Consider the following 23,653-nt stretch of genomic DNA (forward strand, 5'->3'; position numbering starts at 1 on the left):
ACACTGGACGGGAAGAGCTTGGGCCTTCCACCATTTGCACGCCCCCTGCAAGTGCTGGAAGGAGCACCCGCAGTCCAGTTCCTGATAGTCAAATTGAAGATGTCACTGATGAAGTACACCAGGATGAGGATATGGGTGTTGCTGGCGCTGGGGAGGAAATTGACGAGGATTCTGATGGTGAGGTGGTTTGTTTAAGTCAGGCACCCGGGGAGACACCTGTTGTCCGTGGGACGAATATGGCCATTGACATGCCTGGTCAAAATACAAAAAAAATCACCTCTTCGGTGTGGAATTATTTCAACACAAATGCGGACAACAGGTGTCAAGCCGTGTGTTGCCTTTGTCGAGCTGTAATAAGTAGGGGTAAGGACGTTAACCACCTCGGAACATCCTCCCTTATACGTCACCTGCAGCGCATTCATCATAAGTCAGTGACAAGTTCAAAAACTTTGGGTGACAGCGGAAGCAGTCCACTGACCACTAAATCCCTTCCTCTTGTAACCAAGCTCCTGCAAACCACACCACCAACTCCCTCAGTGTCAATTTCCTCCTTACCCAGGAAAGCCAATAGTCCTGCAGGCCATGTCACTGGCAAGTCTGACGAGTCCTCTCCTGCCTGGGATTCCTCCGATGCATCCTTGAGTGTAACGCCTACTGCTGCTGGCGCTGCTGTTGTAGCTGCTGGTAGTCGATCGTCATCCCAGAGGGGAAGTCGGAAGACCACTTGTACTACTTCCAGTGAGCAATTGACTGTCCAACAGTCCTTTGTGAGGAAGATGAAATATCACAGCAGTCATCCTGCTGCAAAGCAGATAACTCAGGCCTTGGCAGCCTGGGCGGTGAGAAACGTGGTTCCAGTATCCACCGTTAATTCAGAGCCAACTAGAGACTTGATTGAGGTACTGTGTCCCCGGTACCAAATACCATCTAGGTTCCATTTCTCTAGGCAGGCGATACCGAAAATGTACAGAGACCTCAGAAAAAGACTCACCAGTGTCCTAAAAAATGCAGTTGTACCCAATGTCCACTTAACCACGGACATGTGGACAAGTGGAGCAGGGCAGACTCAGGACTATATGACTGTGACAGCCCACTGGGTAGATGTATTGCCTCCCGCAGCAAGAACAGCAGCGGCAGCACCAGTAGCAGCATCTCGCAAACGCCAACTCGTTCCTAGGCAGGCTACGCTTTGTATCACCGCTTTCAAAAATAGGCACACAGCTGACAACCTCTTACGGCAACTGAGGAAGGTCATCGCAGAATGGCTTACCCCAATTGGACTCTCCTGGGGATTTGTGACATTGGACAACGCCAGCAATATTGTGCGTGCATTACATCTGGGCAAATTCCAGCACGTCCCATGTTTTGCACATACATTGAATTTGGTCGTGCAGAATTATTTAAAAAACGACAGGGGCGTGCAAGAGATGCTGTCGGTGGCCCGAAGAATTGCGGACCACTTTCGGCATTCAGCCACCGCGTACAGAAGACTGGAGCACCACCAATCATTCCTGAACCTGCCCTGCCATCATCTGAAGCAAGAGGTGGTAACGAGGTGGAATTCAACCCTCTATATGCTTCAGAGGATGGAGGAGCAGCAAAAGGCCATTCAAGCCTATACATCTGCCCACGATATAGGCAAAGGAGGGGGAATGCACCTGACTCAAGTGCAGTGGAGAATGATTTCAACGTTGTGCAAGGTTCTGCAACCCTTTGAACTTGCCACACGTGAAGTCAGTTCAGACACTGCCAGCCTGAGTCAGGTCATTCCCCTCATCAGGCTTTTGCAGAAGAAGCTGGAGACATTGAAGGAGGAGCTAAAACAGAGCGATTCCGCTAGGCATGTGGGACTTGTGGATGGAGCCCTTAATTCGCTTAACCAGGATTCACGGGTAGTCAATCTGTTGAAATCAGAGCACTACATTTTGGCCACCGTGCTCGATCCTAGATTTAAAACCTACGTTGTATCTCTCTTTCCGGCAGACACAAGTCTGCAGAGGTTCAAAGACCTGCTGGTGAGAAAATTGTCAAGTCAAGCGGAACGTGACCCGTCAACATATCCTCCTTCACATTCTCCCGCAACTGGGGGTGCGAGGAAAAGGCTAAGAATTCCGAGCCCACCCGCTGGCGGTGATGCAGGGCAGTCTGGAGCGAGTGCTGACATCTGGTCCGGACTGAAGGACCTGCCAACGATTACTGACATGTCGTCTACTGTCACTGCATATGATTCTCTCACCATTGAAAGAATGGTGGAGGATTATATGAGTGACCGCATCCAAGTAGGCACGTCAGACAGTCCGTATGTATACTGGCAGGAAAAAGAGGCAATTTGGAGGCCCTTGCACAAACTGGCTTTATTATACCTAAGTTGCCCTCCCTCCAGTGTGTACTCCGAAAGAGTGTTTAGTGCAGCCGCTCACCTTGTCAGCAATCGGCATACGAGGTTACTTCCAGAAAATGTGGAGAAGATGATGTTCATCAAAATGAATTATAATCAATTCCTCCGTGGAGACATTCACCAGCAATTGCCTCCAGAGAGTACACAGGGACCTGAGATGGTGGATTCCAGTGGGGACGAATTAATAATCTGTGAGGAGGGGGATGTACACAGTGAAAGGGGTGAGGAATCGGAGGATGATGATGAGGTGGACATCTTGCCTCTGTAGAGCCAGTTTGTGCAAGGAGAGATTGATTGCTTCTTTTTTTGGTGGGGGCCCAAACCAACCAGTCATTTCAGTCACAGTCGTGTGGCAGACCCTGTCGCTGAAATGATGGGTTCGTTAAAGTGTGCATGTCCTGTTTATACAACATAAGGGTGGGTGGGAGGGCCCAAGAACAATTCCATCTTGCACCTCTTTTTTCTTTAATTTTTCTTTGCATCATGTGCTGTTTGGGGACAATTTTTTTGAAGTGCCATCCTGCCTGACACTGCAGTGCCACTCCTAGATGGGCCAGGTGTTTGTGTCGGCCACTTGTGTCGCTTAGCTTAGTCACACAGCGACCTTGGTGCGCCTTTTTTTTTCTTTGCATCATGTGCTGTTTGGGGACAATTTTTTTGAAGTGCCATCCTGCCTGACACTGCAGTGCCACTCCTAGATGGGCCAGGTGTTTGTGTCGGCCACTTGGGTCGCTTAGCTTAGCCATCCAGCGACCTCGGTGCAAATTTTAGGACTAAAAATAATATTGTGAGGTGTTCAGAATAGACTGGAAATGAGTGTAAATTATGGTTATTGAGGTTAATAAAACTATGGGATCAAAATGACCCCCAAATTCTATGATTTAAGCTGTTTTTTAGGTTTTTTTGTAAAAAACACCTGAATCCAAAACACACCCGAATCCGACAAAAAAAATTTCGGTTAGGTTTTGCCAAAACGCGTCCGAATCCAAAACACGGCCGCGGAACCGAATCCAAAACCAAAACACATAACCCGAAAAATGTCCGGTGCACATCACTAATAAGAATACCTGTATTCTTTATCTGCTTTCACAAAGAATATTACACTAGAATGTTATGCAACAGACAAGTACATAGGTTTTAATGTAAGCACATAGGTATAATAACATTGCCAACATTAACATTTATCTAATAGTTGCACCGTATGTAGTTGTAGAACACATAGATATGCCCTATTAAATACAAATAACAAAACAAAACCAAAAATCATAACTATAAACCCGGGTTTAAATTTGTCTCACTGTGTACTGCAGTAACGTCGGTGCACTTACGTTGGGGCCCTTTAAGGAGGATTTTAAGTTTCGTTAACTGTGAGATATCTTTAAGTATTTCACTAGTTCCACTGTGAAGGATTAGTCAGCACTATATGTGCTGTACTGTATGTTGTCGCTTCTCCTTGTAAGCCTAAACTGAGTTTGAAGTTATATTTCTCTGTTTAACAAACTCTTTAGTTGAATGTAGAAATGTTTTTGATTCACGCAGAAAATTACAATTCACCTACTCAATATAGCTGCTTTTAATCTCCTTCAGGAAAGAGTTCAGTCCTTTTATATTTCATGCACTCCTCCATAAAACTCAACTGTAACCATCAAATAAAAATTTCCTTTCCAGTTTTTAACTTTGCTTTATATATTAGTAGCTACATTTGTTTAAAATCCAAAAAGGCAGCATATTTCTCTTCATCTGCCTCCATTAGATCTTAGTTATGAGCCTCTCATTTACTATATGGAGTCACACATGCAGCCACTCTACGGTCCTGCCACTCTTCTACTAACTTGTGTGTAGTTCTGTTAGCTACTCTTCCCTCTGCAACTGTTATGGAGTTAAGAGAATAGGTAGCAATGTCACAGATGGTGCTGCTTATTATGTGAGCTGAGTAATGTAGCTACCTTTACAATGTTTATGAACCTCCGTAGATGAGATCAATTATATTTTATGCAGCTATACTGTACTTTATCTTCTTGGATTAACTGTCACTTAGCTGCTATAATAGCTACAAAGTATTAGTCTAAGATATTTACTCCTTTGAAGTTACAAGTGCATGCAATTGCAATATTAGCTGCAGTGCAGGGGCTGTCACTTTGCCTTGGTGTAGCTGGGGTGAGTATAGTATTACACTTACAAATGCCTCACTGCTGCTCAGTCTTCGCCCCCTGCTGACACTCCCCCAACTTCTCCCTTACACTTACAGCCACACAGAATGGAGCCTCTGCTGCTTCTGTGTTGTGACTGTCAGAGTCTGTGTCTGTAGTAGGTAGCAGTGACGTGCGGTGAGGTCAATGGCTGGGGAGGCACCAAGTGAAGCCCGTGTGTGTGTGTGTGTGTGTGTGTGTATAGGAGGCATTCGCTATCCGGGTGTCGGGATCCTGGCGCTCAGCATACCAGCGCCGGGATACCGACAACTATTCTCCCTCTTGGGGTGTCCACAACACCCATGGAGGGAAAATAAATAGCATGGCGCGTGCAGCGCACCACCTTGACCGCAGCGTGGTGAGCGCAGCGAATCTGCAAGGGACTCTATTGCGCTCACCCCACTGCTGGCATTCCGGCAGTCAGGATCCTGGCACCGGTATGCTGGGCGCCGGGATCCCAACAGCCGGGATATCATAGTACACCTGATCTCTACAGCTACTGCTATGAAATAATATAGTGCAATATCAGTGTATGAGGGGGGTATTAGGACAGGGCTGTGAGTGCGGAGAGGGGGGTATTAGGACAGGGCTGTGAGTGCAGAGAGGGGGGTAATAGGACAGGACTGTGAGTGCGTAGAGGGGGGTAATAGGACAGGACTGTGAGTGCAGAGAGGGGGGTATTAGGACAGGGCTGTGAGTGCGGAGAGGGGGGTATTAGGACAGGGCTGTCAGTGCAGGGGGGTAGGGGGTTAGGACAGGGCTGTGAGTCCAGAGAGGTGGATATTAGGACAGGGCTGTAAGTGTGGAGAGGGGGTATCAGGGTATCCTGTGAGGACAGATAGGCCAGGACAGGGCTGTGAGTGCGGAGAGGGGGGTATTAGGACAGGGCTGTCAGTGCAGGGGGGTAGGGGGTTAGGACAGGACTGTGAGTGCAGAGAGGGGGGTAATAGGACAGGACTGTGAGTGCATAGAGGGGGGTAATAGGACAGGACTGTGAGTGCAGAGAGGGGGGTATTAGGACAGGGCTGTGAGTGCGGAGAGGGGGGTAATAGGACAGGACTGTGAGTGCAGAGAGGGGGGTATTAAGACAGGGCTGTGAGTGCGGAGGGGGGGCTATTAGGACAGGACTGTGAGTGTGGAGAGGGGGGTATTAGGACAGGACTGTGAGTGTGGAGAGGGGGGTATTAGGACAGGACTGTGAGTGCAGAGAGGGGGGTATTAGGACAGGGCTGTCAGTGCCGGGGGGGGGGGGGGGGGGTAAAGACAGGGCTGTGAGTGCAAAGAGGGGGGTATTAGGTCAGGGCTGTCAGTGCAGGGGGGTAGGGGGTTAGGACAGGGCTGTGAGTCCAGAGAGGTGGATATTAGGACAGGGCTGTAAGTGTGGAGAAGGGGTATCAGGGTATCCTGTGAGGTCAGATAGCATATTTAAATTTAACAGTGACAGGCACAACTTTTATTTTACAGTAGAAGCTATTAGTACATGCATCTATACTGGGACTTGTAGTCCCACCTCCATAGTAGCTAAAATGGTGCACTTTATGTAGTACCAGCACTACCTAATGGGACTTTAGTATCAAACTCCTCTCTGTATGTGCCCATTCATTAATATATTATTACTGGTGCACAGCCAGATCCCCAGGGTCTTACCTGATGTCTGGCCGCACATCCTATTCCCCTGTTCTGTCCCATTGGACAGCGGCGTGACGATCCTCGCTTCAGCCACAGTATCACCCTCACACACTGAGAGGGGGAGGACCTTGCAAGATGGAGCCCGCACGGGTAGCCTGCAGTCTCTTGAAGACCAGGAAGAGCTGCTGTCCATGGCTGCGACCTCCAGCGTGGTGCGAGTGGGGGAATACCATCAGCGGTCAGCGGTGGCTGTTTTTTTGTGCTGCGGCGGGGGGGGGGGGGGGGGTTCTGACTGTCAGGAAGAGCTGCTGTCCGTGGCTGCGACCTCTAGCGTGCTGCGGTGGTGCGGGTGGGGGAATACCATCAGCGGTGGCTGTTCTTTTGTGCTGCGGCGGGCGGGGGCGGTTCTGGCTATCACTGCTCCGCTCTTCTTCTCTCCGTGCTGGCCAGTTTTCACTGTGCAAGAGAGGAGGAGGGCACTACTGCTCTGTGACTGACAGAGCAGACTGGGCTTGAGCTGGTGGCGGCTCCCAGCAGCAGCTGTCCAATTGTGTGCTGACAGCCTGCTGGAGCCTGGCCGCTCAGATGTATTTTGAAAATATGACGTCTGCAGCGATGTTCCATCACCAGCCGGGACCTAGCCTGTGTATCTGCCCCTGCCGCTGCGTATGGGTGATTGGACCAGCGGATCCAGCACTAGATCCGCTGTCCAATCACATCGGTCCCTGTCAACGAGGCACTTATATTAGTGCCGCTTTCTGCACTTTTTTCAATGGGCTTTTACAGCCCGTTGCTTGGCCCCGCCCCCCGCTTTATCCTCATTCACGTTGTCAACGGGAGGCACTGTTATCAGTGCCTCCTGAATTATTTAAATGTATTAAAATGATTAGAATAATATAACGAAGATACTTATGACACAGAATGTGTCATAAGTATCTTCTTTGTATTATTTTAATCATTAATCACAGGGGAGGCACTGCCTCCCCTGACTGCACGTCCCTGGTAGGTAGAGCTGTCATAACTCGGGGTACAGGAAGGAAACCTCTCCGCCTCCCTGTCACAGACGCGCCCTTCTAATACCGCTGGTTGATTTGACTAGCACTGATGCCGGGTTCTGTGAACAGTGCTGAGCCTCAATGCCGTTGACGCCACCTTTACAGCCAGGAAGCTCTGCTCTGGCTTCACACACTAAGCCCCCTCCGGCCGCCGCAATGTGGGCGACGGCCGGAGCAGCAATGAGGTGTGTGCTCTCACCAGAGGATCTGCAGTCTCATTGTCAGCTACACTGACAGCACCTATCCACCCCTCTCTAGTAGTCACATGACCCACTCTGAGGTGATGCCCCGCCCACTGGCAATCACCCCACTAGGTGATTGACAGTTAGGAGCACAAGGACATTAACCGTTTAGATGAACTGTGAAACCATAAAATAAGCTTTAATTATATTTACCACTACATTTACATCAATGTACATACAATTACATATATGTGAACTATATTATTTACCTCAGAAAATGCATATAAAAACATTAGTTAACTTCAATATGCTTATACTTAATTTTTATTAAAATATTTGAACTACCTCAGTATAAGTGTTGTATAAACCCTTAATCAGGGTTACATTTAGTAAATTGTAAGTTGACCGCCCACACAGAGTAAGCTCTGCAGCACACCGATGGATATTTCCCTTGTTCCTTCACAGTGGAGGAATGGAGAAATGTCTCCTCCCCAGGTGAGGAACCCAGATATTGTGTGGTCATACACTGTGAGATATCTAGATTGGTCGCTAGGCCCGTGGCATTTTTAAGTTCAGCTGCTAGACCAGTGGCGTTGGCTCCTGCTGTGAAGGGGCTTCTGGCTAGCAGATTGCCTGGAACGGCACCCTGCAGCCAGTATTAGGGCCAGCACATGCCGGCATAGAGCCCTGTTACGGCACTGCATACAAGTTTCTCACAAACATATCCCATGGTGGTTCATACTTACCTACTCTCCCGGAAGCTGTGGGAGGCTCCCATTTTTTGGGGTAGCCCCCCGCACCCCCAGAAGAGTGGGCAGGTCTCCCGCAGCCTGCTCGCACCCTAGTGATGCGAGCAGGATGGAGAGATAACCTCCCGCGAATCACGGGTCCGTCGGGTGGAGAAGGGGTTAAAATTAGAGATGAGCGGGTTCGGTTTCTCTGAATCCGAACCCGCCAGAACTTCATGTTTTTTTTCACGGGTCCGAGCGACTCGGATCTTCCCGCCTTGCTCGGTTAACCCGAGCGCGCCCGAACGTCATCATGACGCTGTCGGATTCTCGCGAGGCTCGGATTCTATCGCGAGACTCGGATTCTATATAAGGAGCCGCGCGTCGCCGCCATTTTCACACGTGCATTGAGATTGATAGGGAGAGGACGTGGCTGGCGTCCTCTCCGTTTAGAATTAGAATAGATTAGAGAGACACTTGATTTACTAATTTTGGGGAGCATTAGGAGTACTCAGTAGTGTACAGTGCAGAGTTTTGCTGATAGTGACCAGTGACCACCACTTTTATTTATAATCCGTTCTCTGCCTGAAAAAAGCGATACACAGCACACAGTGACTCAGTCACATACCATATCTGTGTGCACTGCTCAGGCTCAGGCCAGTGTGCTGCATCATCTATTATCTATATATAATATTATATATATCTGTCTGACTGCTCAGCTCACACAGCTTATAATTGTGGGGGAGACTGGGGAGCACTACTGCAGTGCCAGTTATAGGTTATAGCAGGAGCCAGGAGTACATAATATAATCCGTTCTCTGCCTGAAAAAAGCGATACACAGCACACAGTGACTCAGTCACATACCATATCTGTGTGCACTGCTCAGGCTCAGGCCAGTGTGCTGCATCATCTATTATCTATATATAATATTATATATATCTGTCTGACTGCTCAGCTCACACAGCTTATAATTGTGGGGGAGACTGGGGAGCACTACTGCAGTGCCACTCCTAGATGGGCCCGGTGTTTGTGTCGGCCACTAGGGTCGCTTATCTTACTCACACAGCGACCTCGGTGCAAATTTTAGGACTAAAAATAATATTGTGAGGTGTGAGGTATTCAGAATAGACTGAAAATGGGTGTAAATTATGGTTTTTGAGGTTAATAATACTTTGGGATCAAAATGACCCCCAAATTCTATGATTTAAGCTGTTTTTTAGTGTTTTTGGAAAAAAACACCCGAATCCAAAACACACCCGAATCCGACAAAAAAAATTCGGTGAGGTTTTGCCAAAACGCGTTCGAACCCAAAACACGGCCGCGGAACCGAACCCAAAACCAAAACACAAAACCCGAAAAATTTCAGGCGCTCATCTCTAGTTAAAATGACGCAAATCGCGTCATTTTAGCCCCGCCCCCTTCCCGTGGACCCGCGAATCGCGGCATTTTTCGACGCGGGGGCGGGGCTTAGTGATGTCGCAGTCCGGCCCCACCCCCCGAAGACACCTGCAGCGTCTCCTCTCCGGGCTTCTCCTGGAGAGGAGACTTACAATGTAGGTAAGTATGTGTTGGTTGTGTTTGTGTTCCCTTCGTGATCAGGACCAGGAAGTGACAGCTCGAGAGGGCAGGAGAGAACTTCCGCCCTTACAGCAGCTTAATCTTTTATCCATTCTCCATTTGTTTGAGGTTATTTTGATTTATCTCTACACCATTGTACTAGAGATGAGCGCCTGAAATTTTTCAGGTTTTGTGTTTTGGTTTTGGGTTCGGTTCCGCGGCCGTGTTTTGGGTTCGAACGCGTTTTGGCAAAACCTCACCGAATTATTTTTGTCGGATTCGGGTGTGTTTTGGATTCGGGTGTTTTTTTCCAAAAACACTAAAAAACAGCTTAAATCATAGAATTTGGGGGTCATTTTGATCCCAAAGTATTATTAACCTCAAAAACCATAATTTACACTCATTTTCAGTCTATTCTGAATACCTCACACCTCACAATATTATTTTTAGTCCTAAAATTTGCACCGAGGTCGCTGTGTGAGTAAGATAAGCGACCCTAGTGGCCGACACAAACACCGGGCCCATCTAGGAGTGGCACTGCAGTGTCACGCAGGATGTCCCTTCCAAAAAACCCTCCCCAAACAGCACATGACGCAAAGAAAAAAAGAGGCGCAATGAGGTAGCTGTGTGAGTAAGATTAGCGACCCTAGTGGCCGACACAAACACCGGGCCCATCTAGGAGTGGCACTGCAGTGTCACGCAGGATGGCCCTTCCAAAAAACCCTCCCCAAACAGCACATGACGCAAAGAAAAAAAGAGGCGCAATGAGGTAGCTGACTGTGTGAGTAAGATTAGCGACCCTAGTGGCCGACACAAACACCGGGCACATCTAGGAGTGGCACTGCAGTGTCACGCAGGATGTCCCTTCCAAAAAACCCTCCCCAAACAGCACATGACGCAAAGAAAAAAAGAGGCGCAATGAGGTAGCTGTGTGAGTAAGATTAGCGACCCTAGTGGCCGACACAAACACCGGGCACATCTAGGAGTGGCACTGCAGTGTCACGCAGGATGTCCCTTCCAAAAAACCCTCCCCAATCAGCACATGGACGGACTGCCACGGTTAGGTGGTATAAAAAAACCACGGTTAGGTGGTATATAATACAATTATGGATGGACGGACTGCCTGCCGAGTGCCGACACAGAGGTAGCCACAGCCGTGAACTACCGCACTGTACACTGGTTGATAAAGAGATAGTAGTATACTCGTAACAACTAGTATGACGACGGTATAAAGAATGAAAAAAAAACCACGGTTAGGTGGTATATAATACAATTATGGTTGGACGGACTGCCTGCCGAGTGCCGACACAGAGGTAGCCACAGCCGTGAACTACCGCACTGTACACTGGTTGATAAAGAGATAGTAGTATACTCGTAACAACTAGTATGACGACGGTATAAAGAATGAAAAAAAAACCACGGTTAGGTGGTATATATTATAATACAATTATGGTTGGACGGACTGCCTGCCGAGTGCCGACACAGAGGTAGCCACAGCCGTGAACTACCGCACTGTACACTGGTTGATAAAGAGATAGTAGTATACTCGTAACAACTAGTATGACGACGGTATAAAGAATGAAAAAAAAACCACGGTTAGGTGGTATATATTATAATACAATTATGGATGGACGGACTGCCTGCCGAGTGCCGACACAGAGGTAGCCACAGCCGTGAACTACCGCACTGTACACTGGTTGATAAAGAGATAGTAGTATACTCGTAACAACTAGTATGACGACGGTATAAAGAATGAAAAAAAAACCACGGTTAGGTGGTATATATTATAATACAATTATGGTTGGACGGACTGCCTGCCGAGTGCCGACACAGAGGTAGCCACAGCCGTGAACTACCGCACTGTACACTGGTTGATAAAGAGATAGTAGTATACTCGTAACAACTAGTATGACGACGGTATAAAGAATGGAAAAAAAACCACGGTTAGGTGGTATATATTATAATACAATTATGGATGGACGGACTGCCTGCCGAGTGCCGACACAGAGGTAGCCACAGCCGTGAACTACCGCACTGTACACTGGTTGATAAAGAGATAGTAGTATACTCGTAACAACTAGTATGACGACGGTATAAAGAATGAAAAAAAAACCACGGTTAGGTGGTATATAATACAATTATAGTTGGACGGACTGCCTGCCGAGTGCCGACACAGAGGTAGCCACAGCCGTGAACTACCGCACTGTACACTGGTTGATAAAGAGATAGTAGTATACTCGTAACAACTAGTATGACGACGGTATAAAGAATGAAAAAAAAACCACGGTTAGGTGGTATATATTATAATACAATTATGGATGGACGGACTGCCTGCCGAGTGCCGACACAGAGGTAGCCACAGCCGTGAACTACCGCACTGTACTGTGTCTGCTGCTAATATAGACTGGTTGATAAAGAGATAGTATACAATACTACTAATATACTGGTGGTCAGGCACTGGTCACCACTAGTCACACTGGCAGTGGCACTCCTGCAGCAAAAGTGTGCACTGTTTAATTTTAATATAATATTATTTATCATGTACTCCTGGCTCCTGCTATAACAACCTGCAGTGCTCCCCAGTCTCCCCCACAATTATAAGCTTTATATACAATACATTGATGTGCAGCACACTGGGCTGAGCAGTGCACACAGACTGAGTCACTGTGTGACTGTGTATCGTTTTTTTCAGGCAGAGAACGGATATATTAAATAAAACAAACAACTGCACTGTCTCTGGTGGTCACTGGTCACTGTGGTCGTCAGTCACTAAACTCTGTCTGCACTCTCTTCTAATCTACAGTATCACAGCAATCTCTCTCTCTCTCTCTTCTAAATCTAATCTAAATGGAGAGGACGCCAGCCACGTCCTCTCCCTATCAATCTCAATGCACGTGTGAAAATGGCGGCGACGCGCGGCTCCTTATATAGAATCCGAGTCTCGCGAGAATCCGACAGCGTCATGATGACGTTCGGGCGCGCTCGGGTTAACCGAGCAAGGCGGGAAGATCCGAGTCGCTCGGACCCGTGAAAAAAAAAGTGAAGTTCGTGCGGGTTCGGATTCAAAGAAACCGAACCCGCTCATCTCTACATTGTACCCTCGCGAGCTTGCTTCACTCGCCACAGGTTACTATTCCAAATAGTTTGTAACATGGACCCAGGGGCTTATGGGAAAGGTCCTCTTCATGAAGGGTAACTAGACGCTACCATCCCATGTTCCAAAGTGGGTAGGAGAAAGGGACAGCTGCTGTGGGGCCCAGAGCTGAGAGAGTCCCGCCTTCCCTGTCACAGTTACATGTGTTATATATATTTTACACCACTAGATGGTACATAGAGGCCTTTACTAATGTACTAACTTTTACCTACAATATATCTAGTTATGCCCCTAGACCTGTTCATTGTGATGTGGTATACAATGGACTGGAGGGCATTATAATGTTACATAAAATAAACTGGAGGCATCACGTGAATTGGGGGTACGGCATTGCATATTGTGTACTGGTAGCCCTACAATGCGACCTAACGTAAACTAGGGCACCACTATGGTGCATAAAATAAACTAGGGCACCACTATGGTGCATAAAATAAACTAGGGCACTACTGTGGGGCATAACATTAACTACATCACTATGATATCCCGGTATTGCGGGGGTTAATGGCCGGCAGCTATGACCCCGAGAGACACCCCTGGAAGAGCTTTCTGCCAGGCCCAATGCGGGAAACTGAGTGAGGCTGCTGGGGAGGAGAGAGGCAGCTGACCAGAGAGCAAAGACACTGGCTTGAGTTGTGAGGCTGTAGGATGCTGTGGGTGGCTGTGGTGACAGCAGGAGCTCATAGTAAAGACACTGGGCGGTGGCGAGAAGCACTGGGCTGGCCGTGAGTTGACACATTGAAGCAGCCAGCTGCAGGCGCTGGATAGTGGCGGTGAGAAATGCTAGACAGCGGGGGGCAGTATTTGACAACAGTGTGGAACAGGTCTGTGGCATCATATTAAGTTCTGCACTAATTCACCCCTACAATACTTCACACATGTGCCTAAATAGGTTCATAAGCAAAGGACGCAACAAAGCGCTAATAACTGCTCGCAGCCGTGCGATCGGGTCAGAACTGCGCATGTACAGCGGCTGCAATGCACTGGCTTGTCGTTGCCTGGTAACGACCGTTGCCAGGCAGCGATGCCGTTAGCAAGGAAAGCGGTCGCAGCGGCGACCGGAAGAAAATTGACAGTCGGTAGGTGGAACTGGGCGGCAACTCACCGTTTTCAGGGAGTGGCGAGTCCAACACAGGCGTGTCCAGACGTTTGGAGGGCGAATGACTGACGTCAATTCCGGGACCTGCCTCGCTGGATCGATCACACAGGGTAAGCATATCATACCCTGGTCTTCTTTTACAGGAAACGTTTTTAGCATAGCAGGGCTGCACAAGTGATCGCAGCCCTGCTATGCTAAAATACACTCCCCCATAGGCGGCGTCTAGTTGATCGCACGGGCAGCAAAAAGTTGCTACATGCGATCAACTCGGAATGACCCCCTCAGTTGCTTGCCAAAATAGAGGTTTCAGCCGCCCACAGACAGAGACATTCTTGGTGACACTTTAGGGACGTAGCCCTGTATAGACAGCCTCGAGCTGACCTGGTGCATATTACAATTGGATTGCAACTAGCAGGATCACGTGCAAACTTGTGACTCTACCTACACACAGTGTGAGGCATGCCCCTGTCCCAGTCTAAATGTGATCTCAGCCAAAGGAACGGTGTCATTATTCTTACAGAACAAGGAGCTTCTGTGAGAATTAAGTGTCCACAGCTCCGACAGCAACCTCTGAGCATAACAGTGTGTGAAATTGCCTCTCTCTCTACATCTTACATGCACCGACGAAACACTGGCCAGGGAAGACTCAAAGGTTATCCTGGGATATTACAGAACTTGTTAGCCAAAGGTTTTTATATATTGCGCGACTCCCTGCTTGTAAGGTTATTTATTGTTGAGAAACTTATTGATTACAAATGACTTGCTATACTGCTGTGTGTCTGTTAATGCATACTTACCTACTTTGCTGCCCCCTCCTCCGGGAGGAGTCAGCGTTGTAGGTGCATGGGGGAGTGGCCGGCAGCAGGATGGGTGTTCCGGGGCGTGGCCAACAGGGTAGTGGACAGCCCGAGGGCATGACATCAGGATCGCGTCATCGTGGCTCCGCCCCCGCTATGCAGTGCCGAGAAAAGAGGCGCTTTATAGCGGGGGCGGAGCTATGATGACGCGATTCAGCTCGAATCGCGTCATCGGACCCCCCACTTGTTCTCTGCTGCGGGCGGCCGAGGAGGGTCGTGGAGGGGCAGCACGGAAAGTGGGAGGCTTGCCCACCTTTCCGGGGGGCCGGGAGGGCCACCCGATTTTCGGGAGCCTCCTGGCCATTCTGGGAGTGTAGGCAAGTATGTGTTAATGTCATATAGGGGGTAATTCTGAGTTGATCGCAGCAGGATTTTTGTTAGCAGTTGGGCAAAACCATGTGCACTGCAGGGGGGACAGATGTAACATGTGCAGAGGGAGTTAGATTTGGGTGGGGTGTGTTCAATCTGCAATCTAAATTGCAGTGTAAAAATAAAGCAGCCAGTATTTACCCTGCACAGAAACAAAATACCCCACCCAAATCTAACTCTCTCTGCACATGTTATATCTGCTTCCCCTGCAGTGCACATGGTTTTGCCCAACTGCTAACAAAAATCCTGCTGCGATCAACTCAGAATTACCCCCATAGTCTCTGTGAAATGTATAATTTAGATCACAGGTTCTCAAACTCGGTCCTCAGGACCAGTGGCGGAACTAGCGAGCGGTGGGCCCAGGTGCGACAAAATGCTTTGCCCCCCATCCCTTCCCACATCCCATCCAAGTCCACCCCCTCACCCCTGGAGAGGATCTGGTGAGGGCGACCTGCTCAGGGCCAGAGAAATGGATACCTAGCAACAGTGCCCCCCTAATTAGACATTTTAGCACTGTGTGCAAGAAACGGCATCGGAGCCCCACCCCTGCATGGAAAACAGGGGCAGTGCGCGCCGCAGGCGCGCGCAAAAATACATAGTGGCGTGGCTTCGTGGGGAAGGGGTGTGGCCACAAAATAATACCAATTCATAAAACGGTGCACAGTAGTCTCCATTCTTCAAATTACGCCGCACAGTAGCACCACTACACCAGGTAGAGACCCTTTTACACCTGACAGCGGACAGATTCCTCTTTTTACACATTACGGCAGACAGCGTCCCCTTTTTACACATTACGGCAGACAGCGTCCCCCTTTTTACACATTACGGCAGACAGCGTCCCCCTTTTTACACATTACGGCAGACAGCGTCCCCCTTTTTACACATAACGGCAGACAGCGTGCACTTTTTACACATAACGGCAGACAGCATCCCCTTTTTACACATAACGGCAGACAGCGTGCCCTTGTTACACATAGCGGCAGACAGCATACACTTTTTACACATAACGGCAGACAGCGTGCCCTTGTTAACCATAGCGGCAGACAGCGTACACTTTTTACACATAACGGCAGACAGCGTCCCCCTTTTTACACATTACGGTAGACAGCGTGCACTTTTTACACATAACGGCAGACAGCGTCCCCTTTTTACACATTACGGCAGACAGCGTGCCCTTGTTACACATTATGGCAGACAGCGTCCCCCTTTTTACACATTACGGCAGGAAGATTCCCCCTTTTTACACATAGCGGCAGGCAGATTCCCCATTTTTACACATAGCGGCAGGCAGTCCCCCCTTTTTACACATTGCGGCAGGCAGATTCCCCCTTTTTGCACATTGCGGCAGGCAGTCCCCCGTTTTTACACATTGCGGCAGGCAGATTCCCCATTTTTACACATTGCGGCAGGCAGTCCCCCTTTTTACACATCACGGCAGGCAGATTCCCCCTTTTTACACATAGCGGCAGGCAGATTCCCCATTTTTACACATAGTGGCAGGCAGTCCCCCCTTTTTACACATTGCGGCAGGCAGATTCCCCCTTTTTACACATTGCGGCAGGCAGATTCCCCCTTTTTACACATTGCGGCAGGCAGTCCCCCGTTTTTACACATTGTGGCAGGCAGTCCCCCGTTTTTACACATTGTGGCAGGCAGTCCCCCATTTTTACACATTGCGGCAGGCAGATTCCCCCTTTTTACACATTGCGGCAGGCAGATTCCCCATTTTTACACATTGCGGCAGGCAGATTCCCCCTTTTTACACATAGCGGCAGGCAGTCCCCCATTTTTACACATAGCGGCAGGCAGTCCCAAGAAAGAAAGAAAGAAAGAAAGAAAGAAAGAAAGAAAGAAAGAAAGAAAGAGACAGAAAGAAAGAGACAGAAAGAAAGAATTATACTTACCCTCTCCGGCGTCTCCGCTGGCTCCTGCTCTTCGGTTTCAGCTTCAGCTCATTCCCGGGCTGGAGAGAAGGAGGAGGGAGGTGGAGGAGGGAGCCGCAGCAGCGCTGTGTCATTGGTGGAGGCGCTGCTGCTGCTGCCCCTCTGCTTCACTATAGGCTGTTCTCGGAAGACAGCCTATAGTGAAGCAGAGGGTCAGCAGCAGCAGCACCTCCACCAGTAGTAAAGCGCTGCTGCGGCTCCCTCCTTCGGCTCCCTCCTCCTCCTTCTCCTCCGTACCGCTGCTCCTCTCCTCTCTCCGGGTGGCTGTGTGCTGCGGGCAGCGGTTGCCCGCAGCGCACAGCTGCATGTAATGAGTCAGTTTGACTCATTACATGCTTTGGGCCCCTGGACAGAGGCGGGCCCCAGTGCAACGCACTGGTTGCACTGGCGGTAGTTCCGCCTCTGCTCAGGACTCCACACAGTGCATGTTTTGCAGGTCCCCTCACAGAATCACAAGTGAAATAATTAGCTCCACCTGTGGACCTTTTAAAATGTGTCAGTGAGTAATTAATACACCTGTGCACTTGCTGGGTTACCTGCAAAACATGCACTGTGTGGGGTCCTGAGGACCGAGTTTGAGAACCACTGATTTAGATAGATACCATTGGTGTAGCACAGTAAAGTTAAGACTGTGAACAGGGGCCCTCATTCCGAGTTGTTCGCTCGCAAGGCGAATGTAGCAGAGTTACACACGCTAAGCCGCCGCCTACTGGGAGTGAATCTTAGCTTCTTAAAATTGCGACCGACGTACGCGCAATATTGCGATTACAAACGAGTTAGCAGTTTCTGAGTAGCTTCAGACTTACTCTGCCTGTGCGATCAGTTCAGTGCTTTTCGTTCCTGGCTGACGTCACAAACACACCCAGCGTTTGCCCAGGCACTCCCACCGTTTCTCCGGCCACTCCTGCGTTTTTTCCGGAAACGGTAGCGTTTCCAGCCACACGCCCCTAAAACGCCGTGCATCCGCCCAGTAACACCCATTTCCTGTCAATCACATTACGTTCGCCGGAGCGAAGAAAAAGCCGTGAGTAAAAATACTTTCTTCATAGTAAAGTTACTTGGCGCAGTCGCAGTGCGAACTTTGCGCATGCGTACTAAGCGGATTTTCACTGCGATGCGATGAAAAATACCGAGCGAACAACTCGGAATGAGGGCCAGTGTTATCTCACTGAAACGTGTTTTGCACTAGTGTTATTGTGATCACTGAGTTACTAACAGCAACAACTGTGGTTTAAGTATTGAGGGGCAGATGTATTAAGCATGGTGAAGTGATCAAGTGGAAGGTGATAAAGCATCTGCCAATCAGCTCCTAACTGTCATTTTTTAAACCCAGCCTGTAAAATGGCAGTTAGGAGGTGATTGGCTGGTACTTAATCCCGTGCAATTTATTACTTCACCAGGCTTAATAAATCTACCCCTAAGTTAGAGTATCCATTATTATTGTTACGTACTATGGGGGAATTCAATTGTTTGAAAAGTCAGTTGGGTATCTGTTTTTTTTCATATTAGATAGGAAAAAACAGACACCCAACTGACATTTCACACAACTACCCCCCATTGTGTCAAACTAGCCAAAGTAGTGTGTACTATGTTTTGTTACCCTGCTTTTATTTGATACAGTCATGGAGTAATAATGGAGTGCTTCGGTTAAATAAACTAGACGTCAGCTGGCCAGTTATTCCATCATTGTGTTGGGATTTGGAGGTTCTCTGGGGGTCATTCCGAGTTGATCGTAGCTGTGCTAAATTTAGCACAGCTATGATCATCTTCCCAGACATGCGGGGGGACGCCCAGCACAGGGCTAGTCCGCCCCGCATGTCAGTCCGCCCCCCTCGCACAAGTACAAAAGCATTACACAGCGGCAATGCTTTTGTACTTGAAGAGTAACTCCCGAACAACGCAGCTCCTGCGGCTGGCCGGGATTTACTTGTCGCTGTCCCGGGTCGCAGTGGCTGCGTGTGATGTCACGCAGCTGCTGCGGCTCGCCCCCCGCATGGTCCGGCCACGCCTACGTTGGCCAGATTACGCCCCAAAAACGGCGGCCAAACGCCACCGTGCCGCCCCCTCCCAACCCAATCAGGCAGAGGCGATCGCTAGGTAATGAAGTCCTTTCGGCCGTCTGGCATTCGCTGGCGTACTGCGGCGCCGGCGCAGTTTCGACCCGATCGCTGCACTGCAAACAACTGCAGCATATGATCGGTTCAGAATGACCCCCTCTGTCTTTCTCTTGTACTGTGAGGAGCCTTTAGGAAGAACAGGTACCTGTCTAAACAGCAACACCAACATACACCACTAGGGCTGTTACACTACTATGGCCAGGGGTTAAAGTGGGCCAGAATGGGGCGGAACTGCGTTCCGGCACTTCTAATTGGAGGCAGAACCAGTTCCGCCTCCGCCCGCCCACCTTAACTACACACAGGCAACCTATTTCAGTAGAGAGCCCTGCAGCCAGGCTTCTGCTGCCCCGCCTCTGCAGCATCTATTCTGCAGCGGGCTGTGCATTAGTCGTGTGCGAGTGCGAGCCGCAATGCAGGAAGTGGCTGGCCGGACTCTGCCAGCCCACCCACCTTGCTCTGTTCGGCTCGCCCTCTCGCTGCTTGAATACTATAAATAGGACAGGAGGCTGAGGCTGGCTTCTTGGGCTTCCCTATGGTTGCTGCGCCGTCTGCTGGCGCCGTGGCGTGGCCACCCATATCAGTGATGCGGTGGTGGGTGGGCAGTGCACGAGGGAATGATTGATTTAACCCATCCCGCCTCCTCCAGCCCCTCTGCTGTCAGTGGGAAAGATTACATCATCGCACGTCTGCGTCTCTAGGTAGCAGAGGAGCCTTACTGCCGGAGGCGGAGCCAAGCAAGAGCAGACCAGCTACCAGCCTTATCTATCTAGTAGGTGTGCTTTGCTTTCATTCTCACTACATACATACACACATATGCAGGGGTTAAAGTGAGCCGGAATGGGGCGGAACTGCGTTCCGTCAGTTCCACTGAGACGGAAGGCAGTTCTGCCTCCTCCAACTCACCTCACCCAATGTTTGCCAGGCGCTGCAGCGAGATGACGGGCGCCCGCTGAGATTGTTTTACCAGCGGGCGCCCGGCTCTCTCTGCACAGCGTCAACCAGAGGCAGGAGCTCACTACTGAGCTCCGGCTTCCGGCTCTGTCAGTGGTGCCGAGGAGCGGACGCCCAGAGGCGTATCATGGTGTTATTTTTTTTTTTCATATGTGTAGCGGCGCGTCTACTGGGGCTAACTACTGGGGGGCTTTACTACTTAGGGCAACCTACAAAGGGGCAAGCTACTGGTGGCATAACTACAGGGGCATTACTACGTGGGGTCATTACTACAAGGGGGCTAAACTACAAGGGGGCAAGCTATTGGGGGGCATTACTACTGGGGGCATATCTACAGGGGCATTACTACAAGGGGGCTAAACTACAGGGGGGTTAAACTACTGGGGGCATAACTACATGGGGCAAACTACATGAGGGCTAAACTACTGGGGGCATTACCACTGGGGGATAAAAAAGCCAGCCTGGTCCCAGATCCGCTGCAGCCGCCCCCAGCCTCCTTTGCCGCCCTCAGACCTCTGCACGCCCACAGCCTCCTCCTCCGCAGTGTCTCCGAGTCCTACAGCCTCCACCACCCCACGCCTACCACAGCCTCCTCATCCACCACACCGCAGACCACCGCCGCTGCTAAACAGGTAATCTTTCTCTCTCCCTAGTCCCTACTGTATGCCCTCGCTGTCCCTCTATCTGTCACTCTCCCTGTCCCTGCTGTCACTTTCCATGTCCCTGCTGTCACTTTCCATGTCCCTGCTGTCACTCTCCCTGTCCCTCTGTCACTCTATAATGTGAATTTTGGCTCATACCATGTGCTATAATGTGAATTTCGGCTTATACCGTGTGGTATAATGTGAATTTCGGCTCATTCTGTGTGGTATAATGTGAAAGGGGCACCAGTAAGGGGTCCTACTATTGTGGTGCATAATGTGTATAAGGCGTATATGGTGTGGTAAACGACACTGAGGACACGCCCCTTCTGATTGGCCACGCCATAATTCCGACCTTCACTTGTCTATGCCCCCACTTCAAAATTTCCACATCGACCACTGGGTGCTACTACTGTGGGCATTATTAGGGTTACGGCGCGCACAATACTTTTATTACATGGGCCCCGTGGGGAGGGGGGTGCGTTCCACCACCTCTCTAGGACCACTTTAAGCACTGACTATGGCTCAGAAAATGAACTAGGCACTATTATGGGGCATAAAATGAACAACTGCATTGGAGAGGTGTCTTCCTAGAAGCATTGGAACAGGGGCACCTTCAAAATATTGCTGTGGGGTCCACAAAGTTTTGGCTACGTACATGGGTATTGGACATATGTGGGGGTAGGGATTGGAAGTACAAAGTGGTTGGGCAGTTTTGGTATGGAGTAAGGAGAGCAATAATGCAGGCTGGACAAGTTCTAGGGCTGGGTGTGATGTCACCAGCATAAGAAGGACCAGGCTGAGAAGAGGACATACTGTACAGTACAGCATTGCTCTAGTGTTTTGTGGTTTCTAATGAAATCTCATTGACTTGGAATACAGCGGACTGTCACAGACACTGTATATACCATGTCATGAGTTACAGACAAAAATAAAAATAGACTTACCGGTAGTTTATCTGTAATGATCAGACACGCATTTTGGGATTTTGGTTAGAAATATCTTATGCATATTGGGGGTCATTCCCGAGTTGCTCGCTCGCTAGCAACTTTTTGCAGCCGTGCAAACGCATAGTCGCCGCCCACGGGGGAGTGTATATTTGCTGTGCAAGTGTGCGATCGCTTGTGTAGCCGAGCGGTCCAAAAACAGTTTGTGCAGTTTCTGAGTAGCTCAGAACTTACTCAGCGCTTGCGATCACTTCAGCCTGTCCGGTCCCAGAATTGACGTCAGACACCCGCCCTGCAAACGCCTGGACACGCCTGAGTTTTTCCAACCACTCCCAGAAAACGGTCAGTTGACACCCATAAACGCCCTCTTCCTGTCAATCTCCTTGCGATCGGCTGTGCGAATGGATTCTTCGCTAAATCCATCGCCCAGCAACGATCCGCTTTGTACCCGTACGACGCGCCTGCGCATTGCGGTGCATACGCATGCGCAGTAGTGACCTGATCGCTGCGCTGTGAAAAAACGCAGCGTCCGCTCAGGTCGGAATGACCCCCCATTGTCATCGTGTGCACTGATGCGTCGCTGAGTATGCCAGCGCAGTACTTGTGTTGTGTCTTTGCTTTAGTCTTGTCGTTAGAAAGTAAAGACACATTAGGGTACAGGATCCAGGGTTTGCCAGATATTCTTAGCCGTCACATGTGAGGCTCTGCTCTCACTCGATAAGTCTAGTTGTCAGTCAGTGCATCATGCATACAGGCATGTAGATTAATCCCTAATCCTCCTCCCCCGAAAAAAAAAGAAAATAGAAAGTTACCCTTTTCTAAATGCAGGTTCTGTTATTTTTAGGATGAACGCTGCTATTCTGGGAAGTTCACTTTGTCTGAATACCGACATGCAGAATTTACAGAGATGAAATACAGTATTAGATCAGATACTTATATTTGTAGATGGTGACAAATACATTAACGACACGAATAGCCCTGGTAAAGGGATTGATAGGCTGCAATCTGCACGGATTTGTTGGCATTTAGCAATATAGATTACCTTGCTGTATTTGGTTCCTTCACATGGATTAAGATTCAGTGTGTGGCTTTTTCTTAGAATTGCAGCATGTCAAAAACAGATATAAATAATGATATGAGTATACACGGCCTGAATCAGAGGTAGGACAAACCTGGATAAAGGAGCAACTTGGTAAAACCATGATGCACTGCAGCTGGGGCAGATTTAAAGGTCTGATTTTAGCTTATGCTAAAGCGGCAATCTGCCCCATGTATGCTGTACACAGGGGTGTATGTGGATTGCTGTCCCATCCACTGTTTTCCCATCCACAGCCGCAGTGTTAATTATGACACAGATTTTCCATTTAGTTTTAGTCTTAGTCACTTACTTAAAATTGTAGTTGGTTTTAAGCAGGGCCGGATTAAGGAAGGGGCGACAGGGGCGCACATTAGGAGCCCCCACACAGTGTGGCTTCCATTGGAAGAGTCTCCCTCCGGCGGCTCAGCTGTTCAGAAACACAGGATGAGGATAGTGAAGGGAAATCCCGCAAGACAGTGACTGCGAGCCGCCAGCGGTGCTGCTTCGGAGTGTTGTCCCTGGTGCTGCTCCGTGAGTGATGTCCAGTGTCTGTGTGTGTGTGTGTGTGTGTGTGTGTGTGTGTGTGTGTGTGTGTGTGTTTGTCTGTCTTGCATGGGGGGAGGGGGAAGCTATGCTAGCAATTTTAGTAGTGTGGACCCCCACAACCTCTGTAGCCCTGGGCCCCCACAAGCCTTATTCCGGCCCTGGTTTTAAGTCACATTTTATTCTTTTTCTTTTGCTTCGTTTTAGTCAAGATTTAG

General features: G+C 49.3%; 1 protein-coding gene across 1 annotated transcript in view; it reads right to left on the reverse strand.

The window, feature by feature from the left end:
* The window catches only part of MAP3K7CL (MAP3K7 C-terminal like), a 177,693-nt gene extending 171,230 nt beyond the window's left edge, over window positions 1-6,463 (reverse strand). The window contains exon 1 of the mRNA XM_063956434.1: window positions 6,235-6,463. The gene's annotated coding sequence lies outside the window, so the exon portion shown is untranslated. The remainder of the gene's footprint in view (window positions 1-6,234) is intronic.
* Between the last annotated feature and the right edge of the window lie 17,190 nt (window positions 6,464-23,653).

The sequence above is a fragment of the Pseudophryne corroboree genome, chromosome 2 (genome assembly GCF_028390025.1).
Source record: "Pseudophryne corroboree isolate aPseCor3 chromosome 2, aPseCor3.hap2, whole genome shotgun sequence".
NCBI lineage: Eukaryota > Metazoa > Chordata > Amphibia > Anura > Myobatrachidae > Pseudophryne > Pseudophryne corroboree.